Source organism: Syzygium oleosum, unplaced genomic scaffold (assembly GCF_021117445.2).
Source record: "Syzygium oleosum isolate NSW1041296 unplaced genomic scaffold, Sole_v2.1 Sole_v2.01, whole genome shotgun sequence".
Classification (NCBI taxonomy): domain Eukaryota; kingdom Viridiplantae; phylum Streptophyta; class Magnoliopsida; order Myrtales; family Myrtaceae; genus Syzygium; species Syzygium oleosum.
In genome coordinates this window covers 36,235,817-36,251,636 of record NW_026607485.1, presented here as the reverse complement: position 1 = coordinate 36,251,636, position 15,820 = coordinate 36,235,817, and the positions used below count along the sequence as shown (strand labels likewise).

At 39.2% G+C, this 15,820-nt stretch overlaps 1 pseudogene; it reads left to right on the top strand.

Moving 5' to 3' along the window:
• The first annotated feature begins 371 nt into the window (after window positions 1–371).
• Window positions 372–7,314, top strand: LOC115682986 (potassium transporter 5-like; annotated as a pseudogene).
• The last annotated feature ends 8,506 nt before the right edge of the window (window positions 7,315–15,820 follow it).

Here is a 15,820-nt window from a genome sequence, read left to right as displayed (position 1 = left end):
TAAGTATGTTTTATTTGAAACGATTCGATTTTCAAGATGCCAATTGCGCATACACACGAGGGTGCAAAGTGCATTGCAAAGTATAAAGATTTTATTAATTGATTGCTTAACGAGAGCTGTCGTTCACATAATCCGATGAAAATTATTACGAAAATAGCTCTGGTGTAAGTATAGATGGGATCAAGAAACTTCCTTTCGTCAAAAGGATATTCCAGATTCATCCCCCGTCTCGCGTCAGCACCCGGCTCAGGCTGTATCTGTCTCTGCGCGTTCATATTGAATTTTCTTTTGTAATCACTCTAAACTTTCGAACAAAAGGTTTGTCTACCTGTGGCCGTGCTAGTTTTGCCCTCTATAAATGCGACACCCACCATCTTCACCTCTAAAAACCTCGTCCTCGGCCTAACCCATTGCCACCACCTTGTCTCTCCCGCCCACCTCCGAGCCCGTGGCGCGCACGTCGTTACAACTTTGGGAGAGAGCCGGAAATGTCAGGGGACGCGGTCGAAGAATCCCGGGAAGACGAAAGCCGACAACAATCCGAGACGGCTTCTCCTTCGCCGTCTCTGCTGCTCATCAACGGGAAACAGCTCTCGCGCCGCAAGTTGCGCAGATACGACTCTCTAGACGTCGAATCCGCTAAATGCGCAGGTCATCATCCTCATGGCTCCAAGCAAGTAAGTACAGATTAAATTTCCGAACATCGACCATCTCTTCGCAGTTTTAACTTTTGAGAAAGTCAGATTTATCAAACAGTATAGTAAAAATGGAATGCGATGTCTCGTCTTTGAAGGCGATGGGGTGGCCGGTGATACTGAGTCTGGCGTTCCAGAGCATCGGGATCGTGTACGGGGACATCGGCACGTCCCCGCTTTACGTGTACTCGAGCACCTTCACCGGGGGCATCAAGCACAACGACGACATCTTGGGTGTCCTCGCCCTGATCCTCTACACCATCACCTTGATCCCTCTCATCAAGTACGTCTTCATCGTCCTACGCGCCACCGACAACGGCGACGGTAAGAGAAACCTACCCATATTTACCTACACACATCTTTATTAGAACCAACATTTATATGAGCACCAAGAAGAGAAGATGTTAGTCTGGATTTATGGAGTCTTAGAGTGAAAAGTATAGAATAGTGTCTGAGATATTGACTGTTTTCCATTTAAAATGGGTACCCATTAGAATTTCATTAATTGGTTTTGTCATCAGATTTCGCAGTAATTTACGTTGATGCGTGGAGTTAGATCAGATTATGTCGTAAATCCAATTTTTTAATAGTAAATTCGGGTAGAGTTATATGGTCAGAGGCTTCCACTAGTGGAATTCTTGACCAGAGCAGTGAGATCTTCGTGTACACGAAGTAGTCAAAAACTCACCTGCTCATATGTTGTCGTAAGCCTGCATGCTTTAATATAAATACATTGTTGATAGGTAATTTCCTTTCGGTGGTTCAGATATGTCAGTTAAGGGGATTTTATAACGCCAACCACAATCACTATGGTCAAAACACATAGCCAATAAATAATCGTCATATTACTTAATGAATCAATTTTTTGTTAAATTTCCTTTCGGTGGTTCAGATATGTCTGTTGAGGGGATTTGATAACGCCGACCACAATCACTCTGGTCAAAACACCTAGCAAATAAATACTCAGTCATATTACTTGATGAATCAATTTTTTGTTAAATTTCCCAGTTCGCTGGAAATCTTTTCGGTTGTCCGACCGCGGATCGAATACGTTTAGGCCACTTGTCTATGATTTCATGGACGAGATAACCGAGCGCACTTAGAACAAGCTGTCTCATATGATCTACCGAGCAAGTTAAAAACTTCCGGTTCATGCGGTGAGGACTTCAGCTAGTTCAGGTCCCATGTAGGGGGCCTTCCTTCTGGTGTTAATCTCAAGAAAGGCAGACATATATGACCACAACAGTCTTCGAGATAGGGAAAAATGATTGTTTTTAGCATGTACCCATCTTTTCTCTTTACCGGCTCTACTTCTGGATCTAAGCGTGTCTCTAGAAGGCTACGTCCAAGACTTTGAGATGTAAAATAGAGGATATTATCAAGATCAGGGCAAGAAAAAAATATTGACCCAATAGGAGAGATCGGGTCGTGCGGGCACTGATACGTTAAAATAAAAAACGTATTGGTAAAGCCCACCCACGGGAAAGGCCGCTTAGGCTCCCACTGGTAATGAACTCTTCGGCACTAGGCGTCACTCGTGATTGGGAAAAATGATTGTTTTTAGCATGCACCCGTTTTTTTTTCTCTTTGCCGGTCCTACTTCATAAAAAGTAGTCTGAGTGAAAATTAAGCTCGAAGACTGCTAAGCAATTGGAATGCGACAATTAAGGTAATCTGAATCGTCTGTTACAAGTCAGCATATCATGTAAGCCATACTAATGGTCTTCGAAGCGATGCTGCGCATTGAATAGTCGTCGACTCGTCGGTATCGATGAGATTCATCAACTAGGTCAATAGACTTTTGTCTGGTTTGTGATTGGTAAGTTCTGTCGATTTTAGTCAAAAAGCTTGACGTATGAAGCGATAGATGGACACCAAAAAAAGGCACTGATGTCAAAATTTAGCTTCGGCATGTTCGTGTTACAACCGAGGGAGGTCTTTGTCGTGTTGAAAGCAATAACTCTTCGCATGTTCAACCGAGGGAGTTCATTTGCATTGGCTGGTGTGTCCTCTGTTATAGCGGTGCACGAAGCAATAGGAAATCAGATTAAATATCAAAACTATATGAAAAGGATGATGTCAAACTTTTTCTTATTATAATTTGGAATATCCGCGCAAACAAATTATTAAAACTCGAGCTCGATCAAGCGTCAATCTTGCCAGCATATACTGATTACTCATGATCAATTGAATATAATGGTTCTAATCATTGAAATGAACAAGAATAAATACCAATAACAAGAATAAATAATAATGCCTTGGTTTCCTTACCAAAATAATAATAATAATAATAATGCCTTGGTACATAGGAGATCTTTTTTTCGTTTTTAGTTGATTGAGAAAAAATTTAATATCCTCTCTTCAATGGACATGAATAAATTTATTTTTTGTTTCTTTTTCCAATTTTTCAGGAGGGACATTCGCATTATACTCATTGATATGCCGATATACAAGAGTAGGATTGATCCCAAGTCAACAATCGGAAGATCAAGATGTGTCTAATTTCCGGCTAGAGCTGCCAAGCAATCGCCTTCTCAGGGCATCGAGGCTCAAGTCCAAGCTCGAGAAGAGCCAGTTCGCCAAGTTCTTCTTGCTCTTTGCCACCATGCTTGGCACTTCCATGGTCATTGGTGATGGTGTCCTCACTCCTTGCATCTCCGGTACGCACCTCTAATGATCACCGCCTCAGCTTATTTTTTTTACCGGAACAATTAGGGAGCACACTTCATTTAGTAAATGGGATTTTGTAGTCCTAATCCTATCATATCAAATTTAAGCCTTCCTTTCGGCTCACATAGGAATTATACCAAAATCTCTTCCTATTGAACACAACGTAGCATGATTATGCATACTCATTTCCATGTCGTCGTTGACAAGTTGTCAACGTCAATTACACTAGCTTGCATAATATAGGACTGAAGTAATCTGCAACGTTTGACTTGCAATCCCGTGTGTGAGTTGCAGTTCTGTCAGCTGTTGGAGGTATCAAGCAAGCTACTTCTGCAGTGACAAAAGGTATTTTTATTTGCTATCACATCAACCCCATTAATCTCTCTACTTGTTCTATTATTCAATGACACTCTTGATACTCTGAACACTATGCACCATGAGACAAATTCATTCCTATGTAGAGTACCAATGCATCCAATTGTCCAAGTGCAGATCTCAACCTAAAAAACATTTGTTTTTGTTGTGGGAAGAAGACCTTGCAACGAAGCAAAATCGCAACATAACATAGAAATAAGCGAAATAGGGAACATAACTCACTAGGATTTACGATCTAAGTATCCGTGCTCACCGTATGGGGAGCATGGCGACTATGATCCACTAGCTTAAATCAACAAAGCTGTCCTTCCCAAGTCCCAACAGACACCCAATTGCTCCTCACCAGTGTTTCACTCAAATTCTTTGAGTGTTTTCCCCACAAAAATTTAAGAGAAAAGGCCCTAAAACCAATTTCAAGAGGCTCCAACGTGTAATACCATTAGGTTAAGTTGAATTGAGTTTCGGGACCCCACGGCGTCATTTGGGCGCTTGAAACAAGCTCGGCGCACGTAGGGAAATCCAGGCACCTGGCCCTGGGCTTGGTCACAGGCCACTCCTGGCCTATGACCCCAGCAGCCCGGGCATCCGGCCCTCTCTCCAGGGCAGTTCCTAGAAGCTCGGGACCTCGGACACCTTGCCAAAAACTCCTCGACCCTATCCTCGACTGCGGGTTTTGATCCTCGCTCGAGTAATCGACCGAACACTTTTTTGTTGCACAGAAAGTAAAAAATGAATCAAACCCCACACTCTGACTTGATTTTATGTTCTACTCAATATTTTATGACCTGGTTCATTTGAAGTTGACATTTTATTGTTTTAGTGGGGCTTAAGTTTAATTTAATCAAACCCCCTTGCCACGATATTTGGGCATCTTTTTGACATCCCAAGTAAGTCGCACGTTATTATTGGATTCTCTCAGTTTCTTGGATTGAACTAAAGAAATTGAGTAGGTTATTTAAAACAGAAACAAAAGTACAAACTAAGATAATTTCAATCCTGAACGGAGAGTTATCTTATCCTACAGAAATTATTTCCGTGAAAAAACATATTCATCTGAATGGTGATTTTAGGTTTAGATGGTCCAACCTTGACCTTTGGTCCCCAGGTTTATCGCTACACAGGTAGAGTCTGTTAAATTTTGCTTTCTTCCTAAAACTCAAACACCTTCGTATTTCACAGATATGATAGTATGGATTTCGGTGGCAATACTGGTATGCTTGTTCTCGGTCCAAAGGTTCGGGACCGACAAAGTAGGATACAGCTTTGCCCCGATCATATGTGTTTGGTTCACATGTATCGGCGCAATTGGTCTCTACAATTTCGTCAAGTACGACCCAGGAGTCGTCAAAGCCATCAATCCGATTTACATTGTTGATTACTTTCGGAGGAACAAGAAGGAAGGATGGATATCTCTCGGTGGCATTGTCCTTGCCATAACAGGTACAATCGCATTGCTTTTCTCCTTTACTTATGCAGTTAGGTTTATAATCTCCATATAACCGATTAGTTCGAAAAAAAAATGCAGGAACGGAGGCATTATTCGCCGATGTTGGGCACTTCACGGTCCGCTCGATACAGATAAGCATGTGTACTGTGACATACCCCTCGCTCATATTGGCTTACGCTGGACAGGCCTCATTTCTTCGCAAGCATAACAGTCTTTTCAATGACCCATTCTACAAATCTATACCCGGTGAATATCTTCTAACCTTCATATACGCGCTAACTCTTTGACATTAATTACAAACTAAGACATTCTTTTAAGGTTGTTCATCTTCATTTAAATATTGAAGATGGCGATAACTTTCTGTGATGCAGGCCCTTTATATTGGCCGATGTTCGTGCTTGCTATACTGGCTGCGATCATCGCGAGCCAAGCCATGATCTCGGGGACGTTTTCAATCATCCAACAATCACTCTCGCTGGGGTGTTTTCCTCGCGTGAAAATTGTGCATACGTCGTCAAAATATGAAGGACAAGTTTACATACCAGAGATTAATTATCTCCTGATGTTGGCATGCGTTGCGGTCACTCTTGGCTTCAGGACTACTGAGAAAATAGGCAATGCCTATGGTAAGTCATTGGTTCTTAAACTTATGCTAACCCTTTTATGTCCAATGGTAAGTCATTGGTAAGTCATTGGTGCATCTGAAAAGTAAAAATCAATCATATATTAATTTTTTCGTTTGCCTCGCAAAAACAATTGTCATCATAATAAATGTCGCGTTTTCATGTATCTATAATTTCACTATATTAAGCATATCACGATGCATGATTCATATGAGGGATCTTATTTATCTGCGTGAGGGACTAAATATATGTATATTTGTTTCATGCAGGCATAGCGGTGGTATTTGTGATGACCCTCACATCTGCATTCCTGGTGCTCATCATGATCATGATATGGAAATGCAACATCTTCTTCGTCATCACTTACATTGTAGTTGTGGGCACTGTGGAGCTTCTCTACCTGAGCTCGGTCCTCTACAAATTCTACCGAGGAGGATATCTTCCACTGGCCTTTGCCACTGTCCTTATGACCATAATGTACGTCTGGAATGACGTGTACCGGCGCAAGTACTACTATGAGCTCGACCATAAGATGTCGCCGGAGAAGCTCAGGGAGATTGCCACTGACCCCGCCGGCCTCTGCCGCATACCGGGGCTCGCGGTCTTCTACTCGGAGCTCGTCCAAGGGATCCCCCCGATTTTCAAGCACTATGTGGAGAATGTGCCTGCTGTCCACTCAGTCCTTGTCTTCATCTCGATAAAGTCGCTCCCGATAAGCAAAGTCCCATCAGAAGAGCGGTTCCTGTTCCGCCGAGTTGAGCCGACGGAGCTCAATGTGTTCCGGTGCGTTGTGAGGTACGGGTACACCGACTCACGGAACGAGCACGATGAGCCGTTTCGAGAGGCTCCTGTTTCATAGGCTCAAGGAGTTTGTAAGGGAAGAGCATTGGACTATGACCGATCGAGTGAGGTTGAACAAGGGCAAGGAGGATGACGAGCAATTGGTTGATGGGTTAGAGAGTGAAGAGAATTGTGAGAATGGGATCGAAAAAGAGATTGATGATGAAGCTAATGATAAATGCAACTATAAGGCACAAGAGGCATCGGAGAGAGAGATTAGTGTGCTGGATGGGGCTTGGCGTGCGGGTGTGGTTCACTTAATTGGTGAGAATGAGGTGGTGGCAGGGAAAGGGGCTAGTTTGGGGAAGAGGGTCTTGATTGACTATGCTTACAACTTCTTGAAGAGGAACTTGAGGCAGAGTGACAAGATATTTGACATTCCCCACAAGCGAATGTTGAAGGTTGGGATGACTTATGAACTTTAGGGAAAACGATAGATATATTATATTGTGAATAAAGAGATGTTATGAACTATCATCAAGGTGTTAACCATCGTTATTATGGTCAAGAATCTCAAGACGTAAAGTGGGTCATTAGGATGAATCCTTGTCTAGTGGTAATATTCATACATTACAATCTACAGAAATTTACATTCCTCGTGTATATCTGCCTTGTTATGCACTTTCATATTGGCAACCTCGCAGTGAAACAGAAACTTTTCTCCTGACGCTCTACAATTTCTGAAGTTAAGCCTGAGCCTGCGATGAAGAGGTTAAGAAAGAAGAAAGAAACCATGGACACCAGATGTCAATGGTTGATCTTCTTGTCAGCAATCTTCATCTTCTTCGCATCTTTATCGTCTCTTTTTTAACCTATTTCTAAGCTGTCTTAAGAAGCAGCAAGAGAGAGCCGCATAGACATCAGATATACAAGTCGCGGGAAATTACACTTCTGGCTGGTCTTTATCTAAGATGCCTTATTTTCTTCAACTCTTTGCTTCAGTTTCCTCTGTTCCAGTCGGTTTTTCATCGTTATAGTTCTCTCAGTGTTAATCTTTTCTTGTGCTTCTATATGTACAATTTTCTTCAAGCTTTATTTCTACTTTCTTGTAAATTATTTTCCTATAGAGTCCATTCCTTGTTTGAAGCTGAGAATCTGCAAGGAGGATACTGTTTTTTCTCTGTTATATTTTCAACTTTTATGTTCTTGGACATAAACGATGTGATACTCTGTCTTCCTGCTTCAGCAAGGACCAGCCAGAAGAAATTGTCGTTGAAACTAGGCGTGAGCAGGTTCCAAATTCTTTACGGATTCCACTTGAAACTCGGAACCTACACGATGGAACATGTTCTTCATTTTTTTGAATTTGAAACCTATCATGTATACCTTAGAACTTGGAATTTACCCTATCAAAATGGGTTCTGGGGTCTACCAAGTTTCTTTTTTTTTTTTCCAGTTTTAGTTAAACACAATAAACGTGAACAGCAACAAAAATGAAAGTTTCTCATTTGTCAATAGTAACAATAATCCATAAAAGATGTACACGTAAATTAAAATAAACAATAAAAAGTTCAAAACACGTAACATACAACATTAATTATAGAACTTTAGTCCTCAATCATCTATTAAAAAATTGCTTCGAATTCTCACCACCTTAAATCAAAAGATACAACAATATTAGCTAATCACTTAATAATAGTTGGCTCCAAATAGTTAATCATTCACGAAAAATGTGTGTGAGTCATACACACATACACTGCTACTTTCATTTTGACTCTCACCGAATATCCCCAGTTAAAGAGAGAGAGAACGGGAAGGTTTGAACAGATCTCTTTCCTTATAGCCACATCCCAATCAAGTGGCTGCAAAAAACGGGAAGGTACAAAGTTCTGGATTACCCAACGAATGCAGGGTACCCATGAAGTTTGTTTCTTTCTTTTAACTTTGAAATGTGCACAAAAATTTGTTATGTAGTCATGAACTTTTACAATGTTCAATATGGTCCCTGAACTTTCAATTGGTTCAATGTGGTCCTTGAACTTTTGGTACATGTTCAATATAGTCCTGAATTTTATAAAAATGTTCAATGTAGTCCTTACATTAATTCAAGTTCAAGGACTATATTGTATATTTTCATATAGTTCAGGAATTAAATTGAACATTTACTAAAAGTTCAGGGACCAAGTTGAACAAATTGAAAGTTCAGAGACCACATTGAACATTAGGTTAAAGTTCAGGGACTACATTGAACAAATTAAAAGTTTAGGGACCAAATTGCACATTGAGCCAAAGTTCGGGGACTTTTGTGTCATTATCCCTTCTTTCTTTTAACAAAACAAAAAAAAAGGTATCTATTCATAGTTTTCGTTTTTGTTTTGTCCTTGCACACGAGATGCTGATGATAGGAGAGGAAAAATTATCACTTGATCGATAAACCGAAGTACAGATGCTTGGGTTATGCTAGCTTAAACGTGTTTTATTTTCATAATCCTGAGCGCAAGACTCAAAAAGGTGTGAGAATTAACTCCTGGTTCCCCTGGTCCGGTTCCCGATTCTCGTTTCCTGATTCGGTTCCACGGGGAACCAAGAATTGGACCGCGACGCATTGGAACCTGGAACCATGCTCACCTCTAGCTGAAACAAAAGAGAAGTTTTTTCATAGAAAATATTGGGGAAAATTGTTTAAAAAGTTATAAACTTTTTGCCCTTTAGCTAATTCAGCACTTTTCAATTTTACCAATTGAGTTCTAAATCTTTTCACGTTTTGCTAATTAAATTCATTTAGCCAATTTTAACTGGAAATTGCTGACGTGGACGCCAATAGTGCCACGTAAGACGATCGGTATTGACATGGACAATTTTTTATAATTTTTATAATTTCTATTCTTTTCTTTTATTTTTTCTTTTTCTTTCTTTCTTTACCCTTTTTTTTTCCTACCAAGTTCAGCGAGGGTTGCTGGCCGACCCTCACCGATCATAGGCGAGGGCCGCAAAGCCCTCATCGGCCATGGGCGAGGGTCCTGGCTCTCGCCCAGATTTGGCAAGGGCCGCAACCCTCACCAAGCTTGAAAAAAAAAGAAAAAGAAATAAAAGAAAAAAAATACAAATATAAAAACTCTAAAAATTGTACACGTAAGCGCCGGTCGTGCAATGTAGAATAGTCGGCATCCACATCAGCGATTTCCAGCTAAAATTGGCCGAATTGACTCAATTGACAGAACTTGAAAATGTTCAGGATTCAATTTGCAAAATTAAAATGTTTAGGATTAAATTGACCAAAGTGTAATGGGTTTAGAACTTTTTGGACAATTTCCTTAACAGATGTATATGAGATTGTTTTATCGATATAACTTGGCAAGTATTGACCTTTAGCACTACCTCTATAGGCACAATATAAAATTTTAATGACGAATATGAATATTGTTCGTTTTTTTTTTCCGTTTGATATCAATCGACATATTGTAGTTTGAGTTCTCATACTTTAGGGTCTATTTTATCCGGGGTCACTAAAATTTATTAGAAATTAAAATGACGTTTCTCATGTTTGATTTCAAATTCTAAATAGACTTTATGTTTTTTTATTTTTGACAATTAGTGTGCTTCAACGAGAATCCAATCAATTTCCCCTTGGAATGTTGGTCCGGTGCTAACGCGGCAATATGATGCGACATTCAGAAAATCGACCACATCTAGTAATTCGTCGGAAATTCATTGGAATTCAGTCTAAGCACATAGATTGGAAAGAATTGAAAGTTTAGTTCCTCAGGTTATTAAAATCAAATTTCAATAACCTGATTGTAAATTTTATTACTATTTCGGGCATGGAAGATTAAGGATCCATTTTTCTTTAATCTTTAGCGATTCACCATTGAATTCTTCATTTCAATTTAAAATCACCATTTAAATTGTACTTTTTACTCTACTTATATAGATTTTAGGATTTAGTGATTATGTGGAATGAAATTAAGTAGAATCAAAGCAAGTTTTGTAAGTAATTTAATGTACTTTTCACGAGGTGACCAATCAAGGGAAAGCTAATGGATTACTAAGCAAACGCTTAGTGCGAACTCTCCCAAGCCCATACCAATTGCAACTTTGTGGATTTAATTGTATTAATTAAACATGCAATTCAGTTTATTCAGGAATCGTCACTAATTTATTGTAGGTTAATTAGAAACTTGAGTAAAATGTGGGGGAACAATTTACTTCTGTAAACCAGGATACGGGGACTTGGTTACGCTAGATAAATCTAACGCCATTTCGATACATTTTCTCTTTATTTCAAAAATATTTTTCAAGCAGTCTAGGTCAATTTTAACCTTAGTCACTAACATGCGATGGGTAACATGCAGGTGCCCAAGCAAGAATTTATGCCTGTTCGTTTGGCGGAAAATATTCTCCTTTTGGAAAATATTTTCCGGAAGTCATTTTCCTGGAAAATGTTTTCCCTAACATAATTTTCCGGTGTTCGGCGACTAATATGAAAAAATTTCGGAAAATATTTTTCACGGCGGCCGGCGAACGGCGGCGGGTGACCGGCGGCGGCGGTCGGGCGACGGCGGCGCCACTGCCGCGGCGGCGGCGGGCCGCCAGCACCTGCGGGGCGGCGGCGATGACGCGCAGCGGCGGCCTGGCGACGGAGGGGGAAGGAGGAGTTTGGCGGAAAATGATTTCCGCTTTTGAAGCGGAAATCATTTTCCGCCAATTTGGTCATGTTTTCCCTCATTGAGGGGAAAATGTTTTCCGGGGAAAATGTTTTCCGCCCCGAACACCGAAAAACCCGGAAAATGTTTTCCCGAAAACATTTTCCGCCAAACGAACACAGCCTTAACATTAAAAAAATCAAAGCAGTAAATAAATTGCTAGAAATAGGGCAAAAAGCTTGATGCATTGAGCAGAGCAAAAGCAAGGCTTTATTATCATCCAACACAGCAAGTATTCTGCAAGATGTTAAATTAAAAAAATGTATACATGACCTAAATATGATTTCTAAATGCAATGTTTATCAATTCTTTTGAGTTTTTCTTATTTAAAATAAGCATGACTTAAACTAAATGCTATGACTATATGAGTTTTAATCTAACATGCATTGATGAACAAACATAACATCCTAGATGACATGCATATAAGTTAATTAAATTAAATGCAACCTACATGCAAGTTTAATGACATGGAATAGAATTAATTATAAACCCTATTATTTAAACTACGTATGAGATTTCGTGTTTTCTTTTCTTTTTTTTTTAACTAAGCTCTAAGACACCTAACAGGACCTAAGTGACTTTTATCAAAAAGAATAATAATCTAGTGATACAACGTTGACTCTTTTTGGTATTTTCTTTTTATGAAATATAAAACTATATGCTATGCATGAGATGCTATTATTAATATGTATGACTTAAACTATATGACCCTAAAGCATATTATCACTAAATGACACGCAATATATGTGATAGATGTTCTAAAATTAACTAATTCTACATGAAATACACATGAGATTTTTCTGAGATTTTTTTTGTGAATTAAAATCGGAAAGCCTAGTATATATAAGACTCAATTTAAACTTGGAAATAAATTATATTAAATCCTAATCTAAATTAGGTAATTTCGTAATTACTACATCGTTCCCAAATATGCAATTCTAAATTAAGAAACATATATATGACCTAAAATATACAACGTGCATGAATATTTGGTAAAAACGTTAAATCTGACGAAAGCGCTAATTATTTTATGGAATTGCAATATCAGCAAATAACTTCAAGTATTATTACTGTGCATCAATGCTCATGCAAATTTTGCAATGTCATTCAAGAGTCATCAATACCTATAAAAAATATGCAATTATCTAACTTGAACATTATGAGTTAGAGATAATATTCTTGATTAATCCTAGATGTAAGTTAATATATGATGCGTGTTCATAATCTAATGACATATAATATCTAACCTAACATAATGAATATTCACCACAGCCTCAACCCACCTTTTCCGTTGACGCGGACCAACAGCCCTTGATTAGGCGCGGGCTCTACTAAGCCCTTACCTTGTGCAACATTAGGTTCATTTTAAGTTCAGATTTATCTTAAAGGTATTCTATGTGAGACGGGAGTAGCCACTAGGTTATTGGGGTCGGCTAGAAACCAAGTGAGACACAGGATTTTCGTCTCACCTCCTATGCAACCAAATATTAACTAGGTTTGGAACTTGATTACGCTAATGATCTAATTAGCGTCCTTTTGGTACCTCTAACTTGGTGGGATTGTTCAACTAAGTGATCAAACTATTTTTATCAATTATGAGTCATAAAGTTTTTGTCCGCTAGGTGTCCATCCGATGTTTTTATGTTTATAATGATCCTAGAATAAAACCTAACCACTCGACCAAGAAAATGAATCGCAACACAAGAAATGATATAAAAGCAATCACAACCGACACATCAAAAGTAGTAATGAAGAACGAGTAAAGATAAAGTGCACTAAAGTATCTCAATACAAGTCGGGCAAAAAATATATACAGCCTTGTTATAGAGCCCTAGGATAGGATCTCCCATGAGCTAAATGGAAATTTAAATGCGCGTGAAATTACTCAAAACTCATGAAATTACACTAAATAATTTTAATCTACACAAAAAGGATGCTTTATAAACATGATTGTTAAATACCAAAAAATAGCAATAAATTAGGATAATGACTCTAAAAAATTAGGAAAATTTTAAAGATGTCATTTCTACCCGAATTTAGCACTAACTCTACATTTTTTGATGTTTTTTAAAAAAAAATTGATTTTTCGTTTATATATATCTGTTTTATATATATTTTATAAAAAAATAACTCATTAAACTGATTTATGCTTGATTTAAATGAATAGGGACCAACTCTGAACAGGAAAATCACATTAATCAAAGCTCGAATCAACCTATTCAAGATTGAAACTGGGTTTGGGCATTTCGTCGAATACTCGGTGTGCATTATACTGCCCAAGCGAGTTTCTCCGAGCCATGTTCATGGCCTCCAATCTCGACCCGCAAACGCTGTTAAGCATAAATAAAGCAACAATGTTGTACAGCTACACATCAAGAGCAAAAATCACTCAATACTAGATCACAAAACTCACCAATTGGTCAGTCTAGAAATCTCTTTGTAATACTCTCCAAAATTTAGGAGGTCTTCCCGATCTCCATTTGAGACGTGCGACATATGGTTGGAAATCTCTTTGAATATACTTCCACTCTCTAGTTGAGGGTTTTTGCTAATTTTGGTGGGAAGTTCGTGAAAATTTCGTTTTCTCTCAATGGGTTAGTCTGGAATTTTTTTTTTTTTTTGGGTTGAAGTTGGTTTTTTGAGTACTTGTGTGGGTCGTGGAGAACTCCCTCAGCTACCTCGTCTCCAACTATTTATGCCTGAGAAGAGCATGTATCAGAGAGCTTATCCACTGAATTAAGCCAGCATTTGGCCAGTCCTTGCCCACACGCCAAGCCTGCCAACTCAACTGCTTTACCAACTCTCTGACTTGGTCAAATTTTGAAACTTTTGCAGCTGCTGAGTGAGCTCCTTTGCCTGCAATTTTCATGTGCCTCCAACAGTTTATCCCTGGCCAATTTTTGTTTATTTGCACATCTAATGGTCGTCTTTCACCTCAGCTACAGATAAGGTTCATTGGGCAGTTGAGTAGGATATGGTGGAGGTGGGGCCACGAAGTTGCCTACTCAGCTGCTTTGAATTGCGGCCAAATCGTGGACTTGGTTTTCGCAGTTGGTTTAGGTGCTAAAATCCATCAATTTGGCTAAAATTTGTTATCAATTGCCAAGCAGATATGGAGTAATATAGGCCCCTGACCATACTTTGCAAGTCTCTTTGCCCAATTTTGCAAAAACGTCCCTCAAAATTGTCCATTTTCTTGCCCGAGAATGCCCAATTTAATGCACTTGGTCCTTTTGTCTCGATTGATCAATTCCACTTAGCCCAAGTTCAATTTCAATCTTAATTAAGGTCAACATGATAAATATGATGATTTAAGGGCTTGGGCAAATTTTGTAAAAATTGCGAATTGGGCCCCAACTCTTGAAAATTGCATTTGGGCCCCTAACTTGCTGTTTCAATTGCAATCCGATCCCTCAGTGCTTAGCTAGTCACACTCATATCCTTGGCCCTAGCAATTTTTTCAACTTTTTTTTTTCAAAAGTTATACAAAATCTTTGGGCAAAAATTTAGGTGTCAACAACCACTACCAAAATAGGTGATAAAGTTTTATTGGGGAATCCCATCTTTAGCTTCAAGGATCGAATTCCTAATTATCATATCGACTCCAACAGAATACTGCCTATTCGGGGTATACTTAAACTTCAAACCATATCATGTTGGAATTGTAATGATCAAAGTTAGGCAATTGAAGATTTAATTCAAGTACAATTTAGGAAGTTACCTAAATAGGATTACCCAATTCCAACAGGATTGGCGATGAGGGGATGTTCATGGCAATGGGTGAACGGCGATTTGGCGGTAACTGGCAACAGCAAGGTCTAGGTGCTCGTTGGGAGGCTATTGGAATCTATTGGAAGAACAACGGGACTACGGGGACGTCTTTGAATCGTCAAGCAACCTACAAGAAACACGAAGAGTGTGCGAATACAGAGACCTCCGTAACTGGACTTGCAGGCGGTGTGGGTGATTGTTGGAGCCTCTGGCCTCGCTGGTCTCGGCGGATTTGGGTTAGTATTGTTGCAAGGATGTCGGAATTGCAAGAGCAGACTGTGGTGAGGTGTGGCGAGAAGCAGCAAGATCTCAACGATGGTAGGTCACGACGGCGGCGTGGATCGAAGGATGGTGGCCGTGGAAGAGAGAGTGCTTCTCCTTTTTGTGGATTCTATTCTTTCTCTACAATGTCCAACCTCTTTTGTGAACAACCTTCAATGGGTTTATATAGGGTTAAGGTTGTCTTGAAACAACCAAGTACATGTTTATTTCCTATTTTAGGTTATGTGATTTCTTACTAAGAAATTAGAGTATACCCTCTTTCTTATTTCATTTTAATCAAAATTTGACAATATAAAGCTTAATTACCCCCAAGGTTTCCTTCAATAAACCAATATTTCTTCATTTGAAGTACCCCATGTGCAAATCACATAATTCGATCAGGAATGGGCTTGTTCCAATTATCACTTTCTATGGGGCTTAATAAAAGTAATTTAATTAAACTCAAAGCCTCCCTACACCAATTCAGTCAAAATG